Source organism: Megascapheus bottae, chromosome 3 (genome assembly GCF_031878675.1).
Source record: "Megascapheus bottae isolate mThoBot1 chromosome 3, mThoBot2.hap1, whole genome shotgun sequence".
NCBI classification, from domain to species: domain Eukaryota; kingdom Metazoa; phylum Chordata; class Mammalia; order Rodentia; family Geomyidae; genus Megascapheus; species Megascapheus bottae.
This window is the reverse complement of record NC_143511.1, coordinates 39,499,558-39,524,639: the sequence shown is the minus strand read 5'-3', so window position 1 is coordinate 39,524,639 and position 25,082 is coordinate 39,499,558.

Below are 25,082 nucleotides of genomic sequence, written 5' to 3'. Positions count from 1 at the left end.
GGGCTGATTCTTAAACAGGTAAACTTTCACTGAGCTCTAATTTATTTATATTTCTCCAAAGCTGGCTACCAGGAGAGCCAAAGGGGAAAGAATTTACATTTTAGTAATGTATTTTAGAGACATATTTAGCAGGTATGCTAATCTCGATGACACTTTCCTGGAGTTGACCAATCTCCAAGTATTTTTAGCAGGTCTCCTATAGCCTCATTCAGAATTTATCTTGTGTTTGTATGTGTCTCATACCAGAATGTGATATGAATGTTACCAAAGCCAGGATCACATCTTATTCATGTATATACCTAGCTCCTGACAAAGGAGCTTCTGACACATATTCAGTACTCAAATAATATCTAAAGTCACTGATTGGGGATTGTTAAGATAATAAAATGTAATATCTTTATGTTCCTGGAATGTTCCCAATACCTTTCTTTTTTAAATATTTTTTGTAATTCATAAAAGGGTTACATGATATTTGCCAGATAGAAGGTGCATTAATTCACATACATTGATACTCTTTCACATGTCTTGGTCCCCATTACCCTCTCCCCCTCGCCCCCGTTTTGGTTTTCCCCCCTTCTCTATCCATTTTCTTTTTTTTCTTTTTAATTGTAATAGTAAAAGGGTTACATGATATTTGCCAGATAGAAGGTGCATTAATTCACATACATTGATACCCTTTCACATGTCTTGGTACCCATTACCCTCCCCCCACACACACCCCCCACCCGCCTTGGTTTTCCCCCCTTCCCTATCAAATTTCAAATAACCAAATACAAATAAATTCAATATATCAGATAACAGTGAGATACTATACCAATATGAAATAACCAAGGGACAGCAAAGGAGATGAGAGACAACATAGTACATTAAGGATAACAATCATTCATTATATGGCTTTTGTTTCAGTATCCTGGAGGTCCTTTCAATTAGCTTCATACTATATGGCCTTATGTATCAAGGTTTTGCTCTATTGCAAATCTCTGCTAGTCGAGCCCAAGGTTTCTACTGATTATGACAAATGAGGGAAACAATTGAGCCTATCTTTGAGTCTGGCTTACTTCACTTAATATGATTTTTTCTAAGTCTTTCCATTTCCTTAACAAATGGGGCAATGTTGTTTTTTCTGACAGCAGCATAGAATTCCATTGTGAACATATACCGCATCTTGTTGATCCACTCATCAACTGAGGGACATCTAGGTTGGTTCCATATCTTTGCTATGGTAAATAGTGCTGCAATGAACATTGTTGTGCTAGTGGATTTAGTATGCCCTAGTTTCTGGATCGTTGGATAAATGCCAAGTAGTGGAATTGCTGGGTCATAGGGGAGCTGTATGTTTAGCCTTTTGAGGCACTGCCATACTGCTTTCCATAGTGGTTGAACGAGTTTGCACGCCCACCAACAGTGTAGTAGTGATCTCTCCTGGTCACATCCCCTCCAGCATTTGTTATTAGTTTTCCTGATCCTGGACATTCTAACTGGAGTGAGGTAGAATCTTAGCGTTGTTTTGATTTGCATTTCTTTTATGACCAGAGATGTTGAGCATTTCTTCATGTGTCTATAGGCCATTTTTGTTTCTTCTTCAGAGAAGACTCTCTTTAAGTCTTTGGCCCATTTTTTTTAATGGGATGGTCGTTACTTTGGAGATTAGTTTTGGAGTGATTCAATTTTTTGAGCTGTTGATATATTTTAGATATGAGGCATTTGTCCATTGATTGGTTGGTGAAGATCTTCTCCCACTCTGCAGGCTTCCTACTTAGTTTACTAGCTATGTCCTTTGCCATACAAAAGCTCTGCAGTTTAATGCAGTCCCACTTATACAGCCTTTTTCTGATTTGTTGTGATTCTTGGTCCTTATTAAGAAAGTTTCGACTTGTGCCAAGGAGGCCTAGTGTATCTCCTATTCCTTCTTGTAAAGTTTTCAGTGTGTCAGCTTTTACCTCAGGGTCTTTGATCCATTTGGAGTTAATTCTAGTGCAGGGTGACAAAGAAGGTTCCAACTTTAGTTTTCTGCAGGTGCTTAACCAGTTCTGCCAGCACAACTTGTTGAAGAGGCTGTCTTTCTTCCATTCTATTTTTTTGGCTCCCTTGTCAAAGATTAGGTGGCCATAGATCTGTGGTTTAATATCTGGGTCCTCAGTTCTATTCCATTGGTCTTCAGGCCTGTTCTTGTGCCAGTAGCTAGCTGTTTTGATAATTATAGCTCTGTCTAAAGTTTGGAATTCAAATTCTTCCGGTGCTGTTCTTTCTGCTAAGAAGTGTTTTTGCTATACGGGGTCTTTTATTATTCCATATAAAATTTTGGATTGCCTCTTCTATTTCTTTAAAGAATGACATTGGGATATTGATGGGAATTGCATTGAATTTTAGTTAGCCCTTGGCAAGATTGTCATTTTCACAATGTTGATTCTTCTAATCTAGGAGCATGGGAGGTTTTTCCATTTCCTTAGTTCTGCTTTAATTTCCTTTTTTAGGGTTTTAAAGTTTTCATCAAAAAGGTCCTTTACATTCTTAGTTAAGCTAATTCCTAGGTACTTTATTTTCTTTGAGGCTATTGCGAAAGGAGTTTCTTTCCTGATTATTGCCTCATTCCTCTCACTGTTGGCGTAGAGGAAGGCAGTTGATTTTTGAGGGTTAATTTTATAGCCTGTTACTCTTCCAAAGTTTTGAATCAGCTCAAGGAGCTTGGGAGGAGAGTCTATAGGATTCTTTAAATACAGAATCATGTCATCTGCAAAGAGGGATAGTTTTACTTCCTCTTTCCCTACTTGGATCCCCTTTATGCTTGCTTCTTGCCTTATTGCACTGGCTAGGAATTCTAGTACTATGTTAAAGAGGAGTGGAGAGAGTGGGCATCCTTGTCTCGTTCCTGATTTTAGAGGGAATGGCTTTAGATTTTCACAATTGAGTGTAATACTAGCTGTGGGTTTCTCATACACAGCCTTTATTATATTGAGGAATTTTCCATGGATTCCAAGTTTCTCCAAAACTTTTAACATAAAGGGGTCTTTAACTAAAGGGATCTTTCCTCCAGGAAGATATAACGATCCTAAATATCTACATACCCAATCCCGGAGCTCCGAACCTCATCAAGCAAACTTGACTTTCACTGAAACCATACATAGATTGAAGCACAGTGATTGTTCGTTACTTTAACACACCAGTATAACCTATGGACAGATCAACAAGGCAAAAACTCAACAGAGAAACCTTAGAATTGAACAACTATATTGACCAACTAGATCTAACAGACATCTGCAGAATATTCCACCCAGCAACAACACAATATACGTTTTTTTCAGCAGCACATGGAACATTTTCCAAAGTAGACCACATCTTAGGCTATAAAACAAACCTGGACAGATTCAGAAACACTGAAATTATTCCCTGCATGCTCTCAGACCACAGAGGCATCAAATTGGAACTGAACACACATCTCCTCCAATGAAAACCCTGTAACTCATGGAGATTAAACAACACATTGTTGAATCACCAATGGGTCATCAAGGAGATCAGAACAGAAATCCAACATTTTATGAAATTTAACAATAAGGAGCACAAATTACCAGCTCCTTTGGGACACGGCAAAGGCAGTACTCAGAGGAAAATTTATAGCTCTGAGTGCCTATAACAAGTTGGAAAAATCACAAACCAACAAGTTAATGTGTCACCTTAAGCTCCTGGAAAAAGAGCAACAAACCAACCCTAATCCCAGTAGAAGGAAGCAGATTATTAAAATCAAAGCAGAATTAAATGATTTGGAAACCAAAAAAACTATAGAAAGGATCAACAAAACAAGGAGTTGGTTCTTTGAAAGAATTAACAAAATTGACAAACCCTTAGCAAATCTAACCAAAAAAAGAAAGCCTACTGAAATAAAATCACAGACGAAAATGGGAATATCATGACAGAAATTACCAAGATCCAGAGTATCATGAGGGAATACTTCTCAAACCTTTACGCCAACAAATTTTAGAATCTAGAAGAAATAGATGAATTCCTAGCCAATATTAACATACCCACACTGAACCAAGAAGAACTATCCCAACTAAACAGGCCTATTTCAAGCACTGAAATAGAAATGGCAATAAGAGAACTTCCACCTAAGAAAAGCCCAGGACCAGATGGATTCACAGCTGAATTCTATAAGGTTTTCAAAGCAGAGCTCACACCAATACTCCTCAAGCTCTTCAATGAAATTGAAAATGAAGGTTCTTTACCAAACTCATTCTATGAAGCCAGTATAACCCTCATCCCCAAACCAGGCAGAGATTCATCAAAGAAAGAGAACTATAGACCTATTTCTTTGATGAACATCGATGCAAAACTTCTCAACAAAATACTGGCCAACCATCTACAACAACTTATCAAAAAAAATTATACACTATGATCAAACAGGATTGATCACAGGGAGGCAAAGCTGGTTCAACATACGCAAATCAATTAATATAATTCAACACATCAACAGGAGCAAGGACAAAAATCACATTGTCTTGATGTGGAACAGGCATTTGACAAGATCCAACACCCCTTTATGTTAAAAGCTCTGCAGAAACTAGGAATCCACAATACTTTTCTAATCTGCATTTTTGTCAACATTCATTCTACAATAAACATCTATCAAACAGCTTTTGTGATTTGTTTTTAATGGTCTACAGCATGCATTCATATGGACCTTTCTTCATAAACGATCAGAAAAATGAAAATTTCTAATGTTTCAGCTTAAAAGGCAACATCAAGTACACAGGATGGTAGTATGCCACTAGGATGATGATTAGACTTCAGTATTCATATCATTATGTTTTCTTCATTGTAAGGTCATTGGTAACAATCTCTCAATGAATCAAGTCAGTTTTAATATGTATCAAAGAACATGAGTAATAGTATGGAGAGACACTACCAACTAATAAGCACAAGCTTTGAGCTGAAGAACTCAGGGACAGTGTCCAGGCCTGGAGGTCAAGCCCCATATCATGAAGATAATGTAATACCGTAATCTTTTATGTATCCTTGGAGTCATTTTTTTTTCCAGTCCTGTGCTTGAGCTCAGGGCCTGAGCACTGTCCTTGGACTTTCTCAAGGCTAGAGCTCTACCACTTGAGCCTCAGCACCATTTCTGGCTTGTTTCTATGTATGTGGTACCGAGGAATTGAACCCGGGTCTTCATGCATGGTAGGCAAGCACTTTAACCACTAGGCTAAACTCCCAGCCCCCTTAGAGTCATTTTTACAGTGAGCACAGATAGATTTTTCTACCAGTGAAGTGTAAATAGAAAAATCATGTTTCAGGCCAGTCGATTCTACCTCAGACATGACCCAAGACCCTATGCAAAAAAAAAAAATATGAATGAAACTCAAAGAACTGAATGGCTTAAGTGGTACAGTCCCTGCCTCTAGTAAGTTCAAGGTTCAAAATCCAAACCCCAGTGACTCAAAAACAAACAAAAGGACAACAATTAAAAAAAAAAACATGACTCACATTTAGTTCTTTCATTTTGCTTTTCTATGTATGCAGTACTGAGTTATCAAACCCAGGTCTTCATGTGTGCTAGGCAAGCACTCTACCACTAGGCTAAACTCCCGGCCCCATGACTCACATTCAGTTCCTTTCCTTTTACTCTTGTGACACACACATCTGTTCCTAGGTCCATGCAGATTCTTCTCCACCCACCAAACAAGTGATGCTTCATCACTAGATGTTCTCAGACCTACTTCAATTCAGCTCAGAGGCAATTCATCAAGAGTTAGTGTCCAATCTGAAACACCAAGGACTCATACCAACAAGACTCTCCTCTCCCATTTCAGATGCCAGTCACAAGTGTGAGCTTCTGGGACTTCTGACCAACTGTCTATAAATTAGAGTCCTTACACTACCATTCTTGAGTTTCATTCAGTTTTTAGAGCTGTTCACAGAAATCTTATGTTACTTTTGTTGCTGGTTTATCATGAAAGATGTCACAAAGGGTACAGAGAAAGAGTGAGGCATGAGGAAAGAGGCACAAAACCTCCACGCCCAGGTGTGCCACTTTCCAGGAACTTCCATAGGCTACCCATAAGCTTTTGCCTGTGTGTCATTTGGGGTTCTTGTGGACTTTAATCTGGAGGCATGTCTGTCCATAAAGATCAATTTTTAGCTTTCTCCTGTCTTCTAGGACGTGAGCAGTAGAGTTTGCAGTTCTGAATGTTTGACACAAGAAGAGAAAAAATCACATACTGTTTGAAATTGTTACTTATGATGGTTCCCACTTGTAAGCCTAGTTACTCAGCAGTCAGAGATGAGGAGGATCACAGCCAAAGGCCAGCCAGAGCAAAAAGTTCATGACAACCCCTTCCAACATCCCCCCACCTTCTCTCCAGTAAAAGCTAGGAATGGTAGCATATACACCAATCCGCAGTCCAAGCCCATAGAATGTAAATGGGTGACTGTATTTAAAACAACAACAAAACAATTAAAATGGCAATCTAAAAGCATTTGAGGATATGACCCACATGATACAGCTCTTGATTAGCAAATGCAAGGCCCTGAATTTAAGCCCTACTATCTCCTCCTCACCAAAAATATGGTACATAATAGGATGTTGAAAATTTCTTAATTCAGTGTCCTCCATGGCAAGTATTTTATAAATTATTTTCTGTGAACTGCATTGCCAGCTATTTAAAGCATTTCCCCACTTCAAGTTACCCTAGAAGGCTAGAATAACTGAAAGGGAATGACTCAGCTGGGTCAAAGATTCATTGTCCAGCTGAATATCAAAATGACATAGGCTTGGGTTTCTAACTTAGCACCAAATGGACCTTAAAAGTTAAGCTCTGGACTCCTTTCAGTGATAGAGGATGCAGTAGACATTGCATTGTTAGGAGAGATATAGAGAAGAAATTATATTATCATTATAATATTTCCCTTTTAGGATAATTTTCTAAGAAATTCATTTATATGTGTTTCTTGTATGTTCTTGGTATCTAAGGGAATTCAGCCTGAGTTTCTTCCTATGTTCGCTTCAATATAAATAGTATTTAAATTAAGATGCCTTCATCCGCAGATTGGAGGCTCAGAAGTGATCATCATATTGCTGTTTCAAGTCCACTTAGCTTCTTTCACCTCCATGCAAGTCTTCCTTCCCCCGAAGTTTCCCCCACTCTAATAACCTTGTTTTAACCACTGATCCTGCTTGTGAATGTTTCATGCTTACTGATGAGAAGAAGAAATGAAAGGGTAGAAGGATGTTAGATCAGTGGCTTTATGGTTTTCAACATCTAGAAACAATGTCCTATTTCTTTCTTGGAAGAAGGCCCAAGGCCCGAGATAACTAACTATGCTCTGTAGTTCATTTGAATTAAGAGTAAACAAAATTATTCTTTAATCTCTTCAGTGAACCGAACCATTTCAAATCCAAATTGGCTGCAACTATTAAAGAGACAAATGAAACATGAGAAGCAGAGAAGCAAAGACTTATGGTCATCTAATATAGATCCCCAAGGACGCAGCGTGAAGATGCCAGAGAGGAAGCTAAGAGTGAGAGAGATTTGTTCAGAACATCTAGTACTAAAGGATCAGCATTTGAATATAAACTAGACGTTCTTATTTAGCTTGAGCCAGCCTTTCATATAGTACTGTTGTAGGAAAGAACACCAGGGAAGATCACCAGACCCAGAATACAGCCAAAAGAAAGTCTTTATTACCAGCCGGGCCTACACAGGACAGTTGGGGTGTCCAAAAAATGCATTGTCCAGTCTAGTCTCATAGCCCCTTGTAAAGCAGAAAACCCACCCCACCCTTATTTGCACAGGGAAGGAAAGTATCTAATGGTTCTTTCCTACAGGTGCAAGCCAAGCATGAAATTACAGAAGCTAAAGCAATATTATACACAACATAAGCTGGCTGGAACAGTCCAGTAGGTAATCATAAGTAAGGCAACTTGACAGTTATCATTGCTTTTCTGTAACTACTGCTGTCTTTCTTTCTTTCTTTCTTTCTTTCTTTCTTTCTTTCTTTCTTTCTTTCTTTCTTTCTTTCTTCTCAGCCTGTTCACTGTCCCTAAGTTCTTCAGCTCAAGGCTACCACCCTACCTTTGAGCAAGCCCCATTTCCTGTTTTCTAGAGGTTAATTGGAGATAAGAGTCTCACATTTTTTTTTTGTGTGCCCAGGCTGGCTTTGAACCTTGATCCTCAGATCTCAGCCTCCTAAGTGGCTAGGATTACAGGCGTGAGCCACTGTGCCCAGCTACTATGATCATTTCTATAAGTCATTACTATGATTATTTTCATGTCTGTTACTGTGGTTGTTATCTATAAACAGAAAGATACAAAGGCTAGAACATACATCGTCAAATGTCAAAAAATAAGGAACTAGTCACACAGGTGGGGGTGCAGCTCTCTAAGACAGAGTCACAGAAACAAAATGGAGTTATAGAAGCCAAGAGTAAACTCTAAGATGGTGAAAGATTAAAAGATTATAAGCTCTATTACAGTACCTTAAAAAATCACAGGAAGTAGATGGGGTAGAAAGACTTGGTGTGAATGACTGACCAGATGGCTCTGCCACCTGATCATCGTATTTCCAACAGCCTCTTTCTCTGTCCCAAGTCATTTTCTCAGTCAGAGCATCTTAAGCCGGTAAACATGAACTTACTTAGAATTAGTGTGCACTGTTACGGATATGTGTTGATGTATTTCTACCTAAATAGACCTATTTAAAAATCTCTGAGCCCTTCATTTTCAAAGCATCATTCTAGCTAGTTACTTAGTCTCTCTTTATTTAAAAAAAATCACAAATATGTACTTTCAAGTTTAGTGGAGAATATTTGAGATATAACTCACATTAAGTACTCAGGAAGATCTTTGTTCTTTCCATTCTAACCACTATCTCCCAATTGATTCCTATGACATGAGAGTCTGGTCCCACATAGCCACTCATATTTCTTAAGGGTTTGTTTTGGGTTTTTTTGTAATATGCATTAGAAAATTGAATGGTCTTCTTAGGATAGCTTTATCACAGGAAAAGTTATGCACAGAAACTGAGAAAAAATAAAATAAAACTTTGTTGTGGAGAAAAAAATAAAAAGAAATTTTATTACTCTGGATCTAAAGCAGCCAGACAATTGGATTAATTTAGTCAAGCATTAAATCAAGTTAAAAAAAAATCATTAGTGAAGCAATTTGCTGAATGATCAGTTAGGATGATGCCATGAAAAGAATTCTAAGCAGAAGGTTGTGAATATCTTGCCTTTATCATTCCTGCTTTTCCTCTCTATCCCAGTTGTTCTGCTATAATTTGGGAGAAGTTAAAAAAGTGATAAAAAAACATAAGCTCATTATAAAGCAAAGAAGCAGAACAAAAATACAAAAAGTGAAGAAAGGTATCTCTTCTGTCTTATGCTAGAATATTTTTGAGAAATCTATGAAGTTTTGATGAATTTTTGAAAAACCATATTGTTCTTCGGTCTATATTTTTATTTAGCAATACATTTTGGTCATTATTCCAAGTTAGTGTGCAGCTAATTCTCTATCTCACTTAATCTACATAATGTGTAGGTCATTATTTTGTGTGTATGCTAGTCCTAGGACTTGAAATTAGGGCTTAGGTGTTGGACCTGAGCTTTTTTTTTTAATTTGCTCAAGAGGATGCTCTATCGCCTGAACCATACCTCCACTTCTAGATTTTTGGTGGTTAATTAAGGATAAGGGTCCCATGGACTTTACTTTCTAGACTGGCTTTGAATCATGATCTTCATATCTCAGCCTCCTGAGTAGCTGGTATTAGAGGTGTGAGCCACTGGCACTAGGCAAAGACTGACATTTTAAAGTAAGTTCTAACGTATTTAAGCAGTCTTCTGGCTAATATAGATTTTCTTGACCCTTCGGTGTGTATATCAGAGGAATATCTCTGAGAAAGTATGGCTGGGTCTTCAGTTACTAGAAAGTCCCAGCAATGAGACAACTACTTTTAGAACTGGTGAAATGATTAATGAGAGAAGTATTATTGGGCAGCCAAGGTACATTTTTGTGAGCTAGCCAGCATTTCTGTGTGCTTGATAATTTTTGGAAACACCTCAGAATGCTGTTAGATTTACTGTATGTTGTTATCTTTAGCTTTTCCAATGTTGTGGTTCATCATCTGGCTTCTGTCCAAACACAGTCACACTCCACTCCTTCACACACAGTTTAAGCTTTGTTTTTTCTAAGTGCTGGCTGCTATGCAGAGAGACATCCTTCACTCTTCCTTACCACTAAACATGCTGTGTTCTGTGTTGTGAAACTTAAACCTCCTTCTAGCCTCTAGTAAAGGAGTTATTCCTTGCTCTTCTTGGGAGATTGGTTTCAGGACCCCCAGCAAATGATTAAATTCACCCTGGCTCAAGGAATTTCCATAAAACAGTGCAATATGTGCATGCAAACTTGCACATTCTACAGTATGATTAAAATTGTTTCTAGCTTATAGTATGTGTGTGTGAGAGTGTGTGTGTGTGTGTGTGTGTGAGAGAGAGAGAGAGAGAGAGAGAGAGAGAGAGAGAAGAGAAGAGAACGAAGAGAACGAACACACCAGTACTAGGGTGTCTCATGGACTTACCCGTTCTAGTTAGATTCAAGCACACACTTTCTAGGGCTTGACCCCAGGCCCTCCTTCTCTCATTTGGCTTTTTCAGTGAAGCTTGATGCTCTGCTTCTTGAGACACACCTCTCCTTCAGGGTTTCTTTTTGTTGTTGATGTTGTAAAATGGAGATAAGAGTCTCATAAGCCTCTTTTTTTTTTACCTGCATTGACTTCAAGCTGAGATCCTCTGATCTCATCTTTCTCAATATGTAAGATTACAGGAGTGAACCACCAACATCCAGCTTCTAGGTTACCTAAAATTCCCAAACTAATGTTAATGCTAGGTAAATCACTGTATTGTATTATTTAGGATATAATAACAAGAGATGCCTTTACATGATCAATAGAGATGTGATTTTTTTAAGTACCTTTGGTGATTGCCTAGTTCTGCCCATGTAGACTCCTTCCATATGGAGAGTTACTTCGTTATTATTTTATGTACAAATCTCTTCCTGCTGTCAGTCTACTGTACAAAATGTAACTACTGTCTTCACCTTGTTTTTATTATACTGTGTCCATTTTTTTTTCAGGAAAAATACTTTCAATATCTTACTAGTTCAGTGTGTTTGATACCTGGCTTCTCTACAGAATAAGAAACATCAGAATGGAAACTGCCAAGAGAATGTTCAAGCCAGTGGCTCATACAGAAAAAAGGCACTACGTGGATTTCAGGTGACTATAAACCTCCTGGCTGGAAATGACAGCAATCCAGAGATCTATTTATCATCTAGACCTGGCTATTCATGAGAAAAACAGACCAGGAACTATCATATCCCAGAAGTGCATAGAGAGGACAGTTTTATAGGATGGCTATTTTCAAATTTGCCTTTTGGGTATATATTGCCATCACACCAAGGCTAATGCCATCTATTTTTACTGTACTTCAGAGAGCTACACGATACTCAATCAGGCACTATAGCATCCGGTCCAATACTATAGTATCCAATATGGTAGTCACTGAAAGTTGCATATGGCTCTTCACATATTTACTTCTCTGTTCACTGGCAATTGTGAATGGCATTGCTCCTGGTAGCTCAGTTGTCAGCTTTACTGGAGCCTATCCAAGAACGTATACTTAAACTGTCAGAAAGTGAAAAGCTGACATTGGGCATGACTCATTACTGTGCAATAGATATGAGAGAACATTCCGGGGAAAATCGGCTTTAATCAGTGTCAGTGGATGTCATGTGACTTTTCCCAGCACTGATAATGATGCATCAATTCAGAAATGACAGCTGCTGGACACCAGCCGTTGTGTCATTTAAGCCTCAAACTTTAGTCTTTGATTTAATTTGCTTCTGTTCTTGGAGGAGCAACTGTGATAACAAGATAGACACAAATAAATATCTTTTCTAAAGAAATGGGTATGCCACCACAGTGATTATTATGACAATAATTGAATACTGGCATTCACAGTGAAGGTTCTTTGCTTCTTGATGATTAAAGAGAAAATGTGAGGTTTTTCTCATTTTTCTGGAGAGTTATAAGGACATACCTTATTGTTTTCTAGTACATTGTCTTATCTACATGTTGTACACAATCTGTAACAATCTGAACGTCAATCAACACCATGTTCACGGAACTTAATAATTATATGGTATCACTCACTGTGAATCCAATGAAAGGGCAAGAGGTATTGTGCCACCATGGCTTTCAAGAGGAGTATATATAACAAGAAAATTCTGGATCCAATCAAGAACCCAAATGGCAAATACTCTATATCTTTAGGAAAGCATTATCAAGGTAAAGAAGTTGAAAGAAGACAACTGTCACCAAGGATGTCCATTTTGCTGTCATTGACCCCATATTTCTGGCATCTTAAAAGAAAGGAGGACAAGAAATGAAAGGCATCTCTAACCTTACACAAGTTCACCTAAGCACATTGGCAGAGAATCTTGAGTGACATTAGCTGCTCCCATCAGACATTTCCTGTTGAGTTCTTCACACAGAAGCAGCATTAGCAGTTTCCCAGAAATATAAAGCCAGATATAACTATCCACAATATAGCTTTCAATATATATCATTCCTTCTTATAGAGTTACAAAAAGAATAAGAAGAGATAGACCTTATCTCTAGAAATGCCTTTAAGCAGAGGAAGAAATGAGGAAATTCTGATGAAACCATGCCCTTGTTACCTAGATTTTATAGTATGAGATTCTTTCTTTTAAGGCTTTTCCTTAATGTCTTTGAGAAATGAATAATCTAAAGGTTCCAATTGACTGGTTGTTTATTAAATCAGTATCTGAGTGCCTAAGGATCTTCTTGTACACAGCTGAGGAATGACAGCATCTCTCAGACTGATGAGTCTCTTTTGCTCTTTGTGGTCAATGCTGACGCACATGCATGTGTCTGTTTAAAGCAATGATTATTAATGGAAAGAAGAAAATGACTCCTTAGTGATTTGATTTTTCAAGACATCATATGAGCTTGGTAACTAATAACAAATTATTTTGATATAATAGTTTAATGGCAGAGTGGCAAGACTGAAAAGTGATAGGAAAGAAGTACTTATAAAAAGATTTCTTTTGCTGTAAGAAACCAAATTGTAGGTACTGATGATCTAATGTGCCTAATAGCTAAACATTTTAACTACCTAAAGTATTTGATCTGGTGGTTCAAAAGAATGCCTAATTAAAAGAAAGTATGCCTAAATTATCGAAAGACAGCCAGATCCCTGAATAGATCATAGCACCAAAGGAAAGGTTAATGGCTGACATAAAACACCAAATGTTGAAGTTTTCCTTATGTTCCAGAAAGCAAAAAAAGATCTCACCAGTTAGAGAGCAGAGATAGTATCATGTCCCAGACAATACAAGATCAATGTTTATCTTTTCTGTACATTTTATTTATCCTTCCTCCAGTTTGACTGTCATAAGCATGAAGAATTTTGAAGTTACATTATCATCATAAATGATGGGAATAAGATCCTTAAATCATAATGTGAAGTACTTCCCACTGACCTAGAGTTACTATCAAATTGTGATGGATAGTTAATACCTGTTGTAATGGATCACTGAAATTTTGCCTTCCTTTGTTTTCACCAGAGCTGCTATTTCTCTTAGAAATATAGGTCAAACCTCCAATAAAAGTCATTGCTTTGCCCATTAAACTAGAGAAGACAATCTGACACTACCATGATTTCCAGATTCTTCTTGCCAACTACAAAACATTTGACCCAGCAACTAGAAGGTCAAATTTGCCAGGACAACTGTCCCTTCTTTTATTAGCTGCAAATCTATGAGGAAAAAGTTGCACTTCATTTTCTTGTATTGTACTAAAATCTTTAGAGTTTTGGACTGAAAAATTTTGGGGCTTCAGGATGGTGGATAGTTTCTGGAAATAAGTTATAAAGTATCTAGATATGAATTTTGCCCATCTGTATTGTATTTTCCCACATCATGGCATTTAAAATTTCTCTTAATTAAGACAGCAAGATCATCTACTAAGTATTTCATCAATGGTTTGTGTGAAGATTCTGTTTTGCCTTATTTGTCCACATCTTTGCCTCCACTGCTTGACCTTGCTGGGAAGGAACTAGTCTTTCTTGCTTCGTTGGCTTTCATCTTGATCCTGTGATTTGCATTGACTAACATATATCATCAGAAGGGAAGTACACTGCATCTGATGGCAGACTTAAACAGGCTTGAGTGATCTGACTTGATTTAGAGTTGTTTTTCTTTACCATGAGATGAGTTTCCTGACAGAAATGTTGTCTAGGCCCACAGTTAAAACATGAAAAACAGACCAGATTCTAGTCTAAACCCTGTAGCAGCACTATCCTAGCCAATCCACAGTTTGTGAGTGGTAAAGATAAATATTTGGTATGGAGAATGAAGAAATGTGCTCAATGAGACAGTATGCAATAGGCTTCTCCAGAGAATTAGAACCAATGGAATATAAACTGAGATACATTGAAAAGAATATATTAAGGGAATTAGTTCAATTGAGCATGGAGCTTGAAATTTCACTCCATCTCAGTCTGTTAATTGAAGAAATAGAAAACCCAGTGGCATTACTATCAGCCTGAGGAAAAACTGGACAGATCCAGGAAAGCCAATGGCATTACTGTCACTTTGAGGAAAATAACTTCAGAGTTGTGGAAGATACTTGAACCATAAATCTAAGAGTTTGAGGCCTGAGAACCTAAAGTGCTAATGTGTTAGGCAGAAAAAAATGGCTATTTTAGCTTCAGGAGGCACTGACTTCATCTTTCCTCATTTTATTGTCCTATTCAGGTCCTCAATGTATTGGAATGGTGCCATATTGGTGGGGGGCAATTTTCTCCGTTCAGTCTACCTACGAAAATGCTAATATCTTCCAGAAACATGTTCACAGACCCTCCTAGAAAATGTTTAGTAGGTATGTGGTTATCTTTTAGGCAGATTGATATCTCAAACTAACTTTTAAACAGCATATATAATTTCCCTACTTGTAATAAAAACAAAGATGAAACATATAGATTACATAATCATTAAGAGACTAATGTGATTTCCTTTCATGCTTTCAAGCAAGTGTATGTATCATTTATTTACCCAATGTTTTGTTCATCCTGTCTTTTCTTCTGACTTCTGTACATCTTTCACAATTCATCTCTCTGGTTATCTCCTCCAGGAAGACTTCTCAGCTCTCATTCATAGGTGATTTAGATGAATTTTCTCTGTACTTTCTCAGTGTTTATATCCTTGGGTTTGCACTGGGATATAGCCTTATATCCAATTTTTCTATCTCTTTTTGTCTACTCACCTGTAATTTTTCTTATGATATCTGTCTTATTCAACTCTGTATCTGAATACCTTAATACTTTTATTGTCTTCTTTATATCCTGTCTTGTTCCAAGACTGATTTGAATCGATTGATAATCTAAATTAATGAGACTAAACTAGCACTTTCTTTTTTTAAATCAATAATCACAAGCAGCTTCAAATGAATGAGGTAAAATAAAAGTGATACCAAGGCAAAATTTCATTAAAAAAGTATAAAGAAACTGGGCATTGGTGGCTCATGTCTATAATCTTAGCTACCTCTAGAGGTCTGAGATCTGAGGACCATAGATCAAAGCAAGGGCAGACATAAAAGTCCGTGAGATTGGTTTCCAATTAACTATTAGAAAAAAAAGGAGGTGGGAAGGTGAGAAATAGTTATGGATGAAGTTGTAGAGTACTAGGCTTGAGCACAAAAGTTCAGGGACAGCACTTAGGCCCTGAGTTCAAGTGCTCAAGTCTCAAGATGGGCACACACACACACCCCTGTAACAAAAACCAAAACCCAAACACACACACACACACACACACACACACACACACACACACACACACACCTGTAACAAAAACCAAAACCCAAATATTTTAAATTTCAAGTATCAGAGTTCCAAGTTTCCATCAAGTATCAGAGTTCAAAGTTTCCAAAAAATTAGTGCAAAATAATCTGAAGCTTTAGAGGAATACAGAGTCAGAAAGAGCCAAAGGAGGAATGTATAAATATATGGAGGGTGCTAATCAACATGGAGTTTTCATGTTCTATGCTCTCTGGAATGAAATCACGTCTACACCACTCATCACTATAACTCACGTTGTTACTCAGGAGAAAACAGAAGACAGTCAGGGTAAAGTGACTAGGATAATGAACAGGATAGAATTAGGAATATGTTTTAAATATCTAGGTTGTCATATATCTAAAGGAGTCGAGTTAACCCGTTAGATGCTAGGGGAAGTACTCAGAAGTAGACACATAAAAGAGGCAGAAGAGAGGTTGTGTGTTTATGGAGAAATGTGCTCCAATGACTTAAGATTTTCTTTCCTTTGTTAAATCTGAGTTAATTAGGCAAGTTTGGGAAGAGTTTGGGAAAGGCTGAAGATCTTTCAGCAGATTCATCTAGAACAAAGGCACCCGAACAAAGGCAAATATTGTCTGTTTAATGTGTATGTTCTCTCAAAAATTTTATTGAAGTCTAATTCCTAATGTGATAGTATTTGGAGGTGGAGCTTTGTGCAGACGATTAACAAATGTAGAGCCCCCCAAAATGGGATTAGGGAGTCTAATAGAAGAGACCCAAAAGAAGTTCCTCATCTTCACCATGTCAGGTCACAGCCAGAAGGTGATCAGCCACCTTTGAAGCAATAAACTAACAACACCAACCATTTGATCTGTCACACCTTTCCCTCAGACTGATATACCACAGAACTGTGAGAAATGATTTTCTTTTGTTTATAGCCACTTTGGGAATGGTGTTTTGTTATGGAGGCCCATTGGACTGACTATACACTAGATAAATTCATTATGCTCTGAGATTAACCAGTCTTATTTTAGTGTGTGCAGAAAATAAATGTATCCTTTGTTTTGCCATTCTACCTCTTGTCTCCTCTTCTCTTGCACATTGTCTCTTCTTCCCTGATACCTAGCTTTCCTTCCTTGATGATTCTTCCTAATAATTACTCAGTAAATATTATGTGTCAGGCGGCATAAGTACTGTGAGTTCCACAGTGAACATGTTAGGCAAGCTTGCTGCTCTTGTAGTTTACCATTGCTGAGAAATATAGATGCATAAACAGGTAATTATAATACAGATTGTAAAAGTCTATGATGGGGAATTTGGAGAGTTGGCAGGGAGCACTGAGGAAAAATCATTCATCAAGGCAGAGAGTTTATGAGAAATAATATCACCTCTGTATTCTTCTTTGTGGTGTGGTGTGTGTGTGTGTGTGTGTGTGTGTGTGTGTGTGTGTGTGCGTGCGCGCGCGTGCGCGCACGCTAGTCCTAGGGCTTGAACTCTAGACCTGGGCACTGTCACTGGGCTTCTTTTGCTCAAGGTCAGTGCTCTACTAATTGAGCCACAGTACCACATCAGGCTTTTTCTTTTTATTTGATATGAGGAACTGAATCAAGGGCTTCATACATGCGAGGCAAGCACTCGACCACTAAACCACAGGCTTCTTGAAGTAAGGTCAGCACATTCTAGTATTGAAATAGCAGATCCCAGGTAACCTGGTTCTACAAGCATTCAACTCTATATCATGAATGACATGTATCATATCCTTTTGTATCCATCTGACAATTGTCTGTTTTGGACAAGTAAGGAGCAAGGAGTGTGTGTGTGTGTGTGTGTGTGTGTGTGTGAGAGAGAGAGAGAGAGAGAGGGAAGCCCAATCTTTGAGGAGACACTGCCCCTTATTAGATAGATTTTAGTTTCAGGGCTAGGTGTAAGCTAGCCTTGAATACAAAATGGCTAACATGATTGCCTACCAAGCTACTGTCAATCCAGAATTGAAACTCATTACTCTAAATTGTTTTGGGATACCTTGAGCATCAAAAATGCAATAAAAACAAAATATTTTTGCAAAAAGGGTGGTAAAATGGTATCAACATTTTTAAAGCTCTCCTTATGGAAAGCAAGTAGCAGAAGAAAATACTGGGACCATGGCTCTCCCTTTAGGGGACATTAATGATATCTGTTGAAAAGAAGAAAAACAAGTTCAAACTAGTTTACTTTGGTTGCTGAGAGGCAACAAGAAACTAATTAACTGAGATGGTCGCAAAACACTAAATTTTATTATTTGTTGTCTATTAAGATGCTTCTACTAGAAGCAAATGGTGACACACACTAATTGTCTCCTATTTGGGTTGACTGCCATGCATCCAATAATGATCATTTGTTTCTACAAAATTGCTACATGTCAGCGCTTCAATCAAAGAGTCCAGTCAGGCTACGTATGACCTCCAGTCATCATAATTTGGGTTAATTTTCACTTTGTCATTCTGTCAAGGAAAGTCAAGGAATCCAGCCAGCACAACTGGGAAATGACATAAATTTAGCATTAAAATTATATCACAGCTGTTTTGGTCTCTTTCTTTGCCCTTACCATAGTCCCATATTTTATCCTTTTTTTGTCCTACATCCTGTTTTGGCTCAATTTACTGTTAGTGATATAATTTGAACACACACATAATTTAAACACACACACAGTATATTAGCCTTGGTCAAGAGACATAAATGTGTTTTGGAGGAATTGAGGTAACTCCACGATCTTTCCAAAAGAAAAAATGAATTACTTCATCCAAGAGCTTGATGTTCATTTAATGGGGAAAGCAGGAGGAAAGAGTTCAAGAAAACTGGATTTCAGTTTTGGCTTGGAGATCAAATAGCTGAGAGAGCCTGAGGAAGGAAATCTTTCTGATTTGATGTTTTCTCGTTTTGAAAAATTGTAGCTAGTCTACAAACCATCTTAGGCTTCCCATTTTCTTTATCTCATACTTTCGATACTCAATGGATATTTTTATCCTAGTACTTGCCACACAGCTGTATTAGAAAGAATTATGTGTGCATTGAGTCCAGGATTTAGCATCTGCTAAGCCTTTGTACTATGACTGAGAGCTACTCCATGCCTCATATTGTACTGTTGTGTGGATCTTTGATTAGTTACTTTCTTCTTCACTGATGCTACATAAGAACAGAAATAATGTCTAATTTTGCTCAATATTTCTTCTTTGCTTCGTGCACCAGACCAACACTAGTATACACTCAATTAGTATGTCCTGAAAAAGCAAATAGAAGAGCAACACTGAGAGAAGATTCTATTATTTTATGACTCCTACACATAGCCCTCAAAAATACTTTCTGAATGATCCACTCTGCATGAGATTTTTCTTCTGAATTTTTAGGATAATTCATCTGTCCTAAAGAGCTCATACTATTCTACCTCCATTATAATTATTTTGTGAACCTTCCTCATCTCACCCAAAATTCTGAAAAATGCCTTGATGATTTTACATTGCCTTGTATGTAATAAGAATTCAATAAACATGTGTTAAGTGTGACAGAGTCCAAGACTTATTTATCATTATATCCAAAGGCAATAGATGCTTTATGGTCTTTATTAAATTAAAGCTGGTGACATTTATTGTAAGTAACAGAAAGTCTTACTCTAGCTGAGTTAATCAATAAAGCTGCAGTTATGATTCATGCAATTGAAAAGTCTGAGGGGAGGCTAGGCTTAAAAGAGTTAATACTGTTACTGAAATCCAATTTCCAGTATTTTCTACCATCAACTATTTTTAGAATTTTCTTAGAAATCAGATTTAGCTTTTTCCTTAGAATAACATTTAATTTCCATACAGTGCTTATTATTTGCTTGGTGCTGTTTTCAGTGTCTAAGACATAAAAATTCTTATAACCTTCAAACCAATTTGGACCCATGTGTTAGAATTCTTAAATATCCTCATTTTGTATAGGATAACATCTCAGGCCAAATTGATTAAATAACTTGTCCAAGGTCATTCTAAATGGAAGCCTTATGATGTTAATCCAGATAACTTCTTTTTTCTTGCCTGTCCTGGGGCTTGAACTCAGGGCTAGGCACTGTCCTTGCACTTTCTCCAGTCTAGAATTCTACCAGTTGAATCACAACACCACTTTCAGATTTTTTTCTGTGTTTGTGGTACCTAGGAATTGAACCCAGGGCTTAATACATGTTAGGCAAGGCACTAAACAGCCAGGCTATATTCCTGGACCAAACAACATTGTCTTCAGAGTTTCTACTTCTAGTCAATGTACTTCTTTGTTCAGAATAACAGAATTGAAACTTGTATTAGATCAAAAGGAATAAAGTGGAAACATTCTTTGAAGAACCAAGGAATTATCTCCTTGCATGTCATTAGCCTGAATGTTTTAAATGCTCATTCTGGACATAATTTGGTTGGAATGTGAGGGTTGGTATAAATTTAATATGATCATGTACTAGAGTTCAGTGATTGAAACTCTTATGATCTGACCAAGACAAGGTAGAAAATTAGATTCATTGGTGCATACTCATATTGGTGTGAGTGAGAATATGTTTGTTAGAACAAAAAGAACACATATCTATTGTGATTTGTAAACTACAAAATGTGTTTAAAAGACAATTAGAAATAAAAGTCATTTGGGTCTTCAAAAGATAAGTGGAATGGTAGATAAATCCACTGACAAATAGAAATGTTAGTCTGTGTACAATAGCTGCCAAACAATTATGTAAACTTGATCAGAGAAAGTCTGTTTGCATGGTATCTAAAGCTAACCATTAAATTGTTTGTGTTGACAAGATAACTAACTGGTTAAATTTTAAAACATGCTGTGTTGGGAAAGGGTAATAATGTTCAAGAAGTAATATACCCACTATGTGATGAATGTAACTACAACCCCTCTGTACATTACCCTGACAATTAAAAAAAAAATCTCGTGTTGTACTTTTTTCTGTAATTGGACTTTGAACAACATAACTGATTCTTGGTTTCACAAAACTCAAATGGTAATTCACTGAACATTGTTGTGAAAAACTAATATAGCCAGTAAATAGCCAAAGGAGACTTTCTGATACTTTCTTGGGATTGAAAAAATCTGACAAGAAAGCAACATATAGTAGCAGTTAATAAACAAGATGATTTTCCAATCCATTTTGAATGTATGCTTCTTCATGGGTGACTCTACTCACATCTTCTAGAATAATTCTTACTTGCAATATGTGTAACAAAACAGATGCAGGATCTGGATTAAAGGATAGCTGGCCTGACCTGAAAGCCAAATGCTTGCAATTTCTGGGCTAAATAAATTATGAATAATAGCATCATTTTAGAAATTCTAACAGACAGCTTCAGACAAAGACCCCAGAAGAAAAGAATGGTAATAGAAATAATTATCTTTGTACCAGGAAAAAATAGAACTGAAAGACCATGATGAGTCTATTGAACAAGTCAACAGAAGAAAATTTCTAGAATTATTTGACCTAATTTCAACCAAGAATTTGCCCGGTCTTTTTTTTTTTTTTAATCTCTTAAGGCTGTAACACTCACCACAAAATTAGGAAGTGTCATTAACAGGTCATCCAATGAAAAGCTCAGAGCCAACATGAGCCTAGATATTTGGGACAAAGCAAAAGTAAAGCACAGGAAATACCACGAACAAATCAGGCATAGAGAATTAATACACACTTTTGAGAAGAGATATGAAGAAGCAATTAGAGAGTTTGATTTACCAAAGACTAAACTGTAATAAAAATAAATGCTGAGTCAATAATGAATAAATTTTAACTCTAAGTTGAATTATTCTCATCAGCTTCATTATCCAGTTATTCCTGATTTATTTATCATCTATACAGGTGTAATTCTAAAAGGATTAAAGGTGATTGCTGCAGAATAATTAGTAAAATATATTATTCTTTTCCCTTAATGATTATTGTTAATGAATCCACAATCATTTTCCAAAGGACCCCAGATATTTGAAACTTTAAAACTTTAAGAAATGACTTGTGTTAGGAATAATATTTTAAGCTGTGTGCACAACAGACTCATTCTCTGGGAAATATATCCTTTTGAGAAGTCCTTTATCCTGACAACTGAAGACATCTGTTTTCTCTGATACCATTCTAGGGTTGTTCAGTGCAACCTGTTCAAAATCATATTAATAAGTAAGTTGGTTCCCATATAATAATTTGTGACTTTGAAGTTCCTTTTTTCTCTTTTGTGCTTTTAACAGTTATATATCTCTTTGACAATACTAACAGTTACTGCTCAAAATTGTACTCGTCCCTTTACATCTTTAAAATAAGGGGAAATGACAAATATAAAAGTGTTAAAACGTATTTCAGCATAGCATTAACACCTTAAGAATATCATATAAATAGTGGCAAGTAGGAAAAAAATATATACATAATTGAAACACATGGGCCGAGAGTTTGGCCTAGTGGTAGAGTTCTTGCCTAGCATGCACAAAGACCTGGGTTTGATTCCTTGGTACCACATACATAGAAAAACTGGAAGTGATGCTATGGCTCAAGTGGTAGAGCGTTAGCTAGCCTTAAGGAAAGCCCAAGGACAATGCTGACAGCCTGAGTTCAAGGCCCAGGAATGGCCAAAAAAAATAAAAAAAAAAAAACGAAGAGAAACACATTATATGTATTTGAACCCACTATTTATATGTTATGCATATATTTAATTAATTTATTGATTAATTGAATTTATTGTTCATGGTGTTCTTCCAATCCAGGAGCATGGGAGGTTTTCCATTTCCTCAGTTCTGCTTTAAAATCTCAGGATCCACACTGTAATCAAACCACACAATAATTTGTTACTAGGTTAAATATTTTCCTGACATCTTGCTTTTATTTTTTCCTAGAGTACCTGTTGTCTGTTGTCTGGAGTGTTACTGTGACATGTACACTAGATTTGTTCTCTGTGTATTTCAACACTTTTCACTGAGTCTTCCTGTGGAACAATCTTCAAGAATTTTCCAGTGCAGCTATCTTCAAGAATTTTGCAGACTCCCTTGCAAGTCTCAATGTGGTAAAAGTCCTGCCAATTGGAAGCACATACATGAGATTTTGAAATTAGATAATGACTTCTGGATTTGATATTCTCTTACTTCTGTTGCTTCTGAGTCAAGGTATTTGACTTTGTTCACAGCCTAACTGACAATTATTTGTGGTGGGCTTAAAACTGAGACCGAATGGGCCTTGGGAATAGCAATGTGCAAATCTTCACAGTGATGAGGGCCAACAGCTTGTGTTTCTCTTATCAGGTCCTGTACCAGAACTGGAACTTGTGGTTGGGCCCCTTCTACAGCCCCCCATGATACTTGTTTTTGTTTTAATTATCATTATTAATAATTCAGTGATTCTGTAGTTAGTCTGGTTTCTGATAGGAGAAAGTTTAGAAAATCTCTTGACTCTTTATCCTTCTCTAGATTTGCTTTTTAAAAATTCAGTAGAAAACTTGGGCTCTCCTAGCAGAGATTTGCAATAGAGCAAAACCTTGATACATAAGGCCATATAGTATGACGCTAAATGAAAAGATCTCTAGAAGATAGAAACATAAGCCATATAATGAATGATTGTTGTCCTTAATGTACTACGTTATCTCTCATCTCTTTTGCTGTCCCTTGGTTATCTCATATTGTTACAGTATCTCACTTTGTTACCTGATATTTTGGATATATTTGTATTTGGTTATTTGAAATTGGATAGGGAAGGGGGGAAACAAGATGAGGGGTGGAGGTGGGGGGGGAAATAAAAATATATGAAAAACTAATAATAAAAATTCACTTTAATATTTTAAAATTATCTTAAGTTGTGTCACATGACAACTCCTTTGTACAACAACAATTTATTAATACAATGTATCTTGTTTAATATCATTCCTTTCAACATGCTCACTAATACTTCCATTCTCCACAGCATTCCTCCACTAACCTTAACATTGAAGGATGTACATTGAATTCTTGACTGCATTTTCCCCCTCCTTTTCATTTATCTATTCTTTTCTTCTTGATGCCACCCCATCCTTTTCAAGTATGCACTTTCAGGTGTTTATTTTGTTGAACTTTTACTTTGCCTTTCTCTAGATTCTTAAGGATGATGGGAGTATTTGCTGCTTTATCAACCAATCCCATTGTATGGCTTTGGAAACATACCATGGAAATGTAGTCTTCAATTTGACATTCCTGCCACAGCAAGGTTTGCATAAATTTCTAATTCTTTAGATGGCATGACTTTCTATTTAATCTAGCTAAAATACTACTTGACCAAACAAGGATTTTCCTTTGAATTGCTCTTCCCTGTTTCATTTTTACTATATTTTTCTGTACTTTTAAAAAATAATGTATAGATATTACTTTGATAAAATAGAAACATTTTATATATGCCATTGTAAATGCTTATACACATATGAGTAAGTATAATTATATATGTAAAAGCCTATGGAAAAATAATAATAATAACCACAGTGTTTCTATAGACGAGCTTGAATATCTTCACATTATACAGAACCCAAAGCTTGGGTTTGTCCCACTAAGTCCTAAATTGGAGCTTGTGATTGGATTTAGAGATCTACCACAATCCTCCACAACTCCTTTTTTTAAATATTTTTTATTGTAATTAATAAAAGGGTTACATGATATTTGCCAGATAGAAGGTGCATTAATTCACATACATTGATACCCTTTCACATGTCTTGGTCCCCAATACCCTCCCTCCCACCCCCCATCTTGGTTTTCCCCCTTTCCTATCCAATTTCAAATAAACAAATACAAATATATCTAATATATCAGATAACCAAGTGAGATACTGTAACATAGTACATTAAGGACAACAATCATTCATTATATGGCTTTTGTTTCAATATCCTGGAGATCCTTTCATTTAACATCATACTATATGGCCTTATGTATCAAGGTTTTGCTCTATTGCAAATCTCTCCTAGTCGAGCCCAAGATTTATACTGATTATGACAAATGAGGGAAACCATTGAGCCTAAGTTCCTTTGAGTCTGGCTTATTTCACTTAATAGGATTTTTTCTAAGTCTTTCCATTTCCTAACAAATGGGTCAATGTCATTTTTTCTGACAGCAGCATAGAATTCCATTGTGTACAAATGCCACATCTTGTTGATCCACTCATCAACTGAGGGACATCTAGGTTGGTTCCATATCTTTGCTATGGTGAATAATGCTGCAATGAACATTGTTGTGCTAG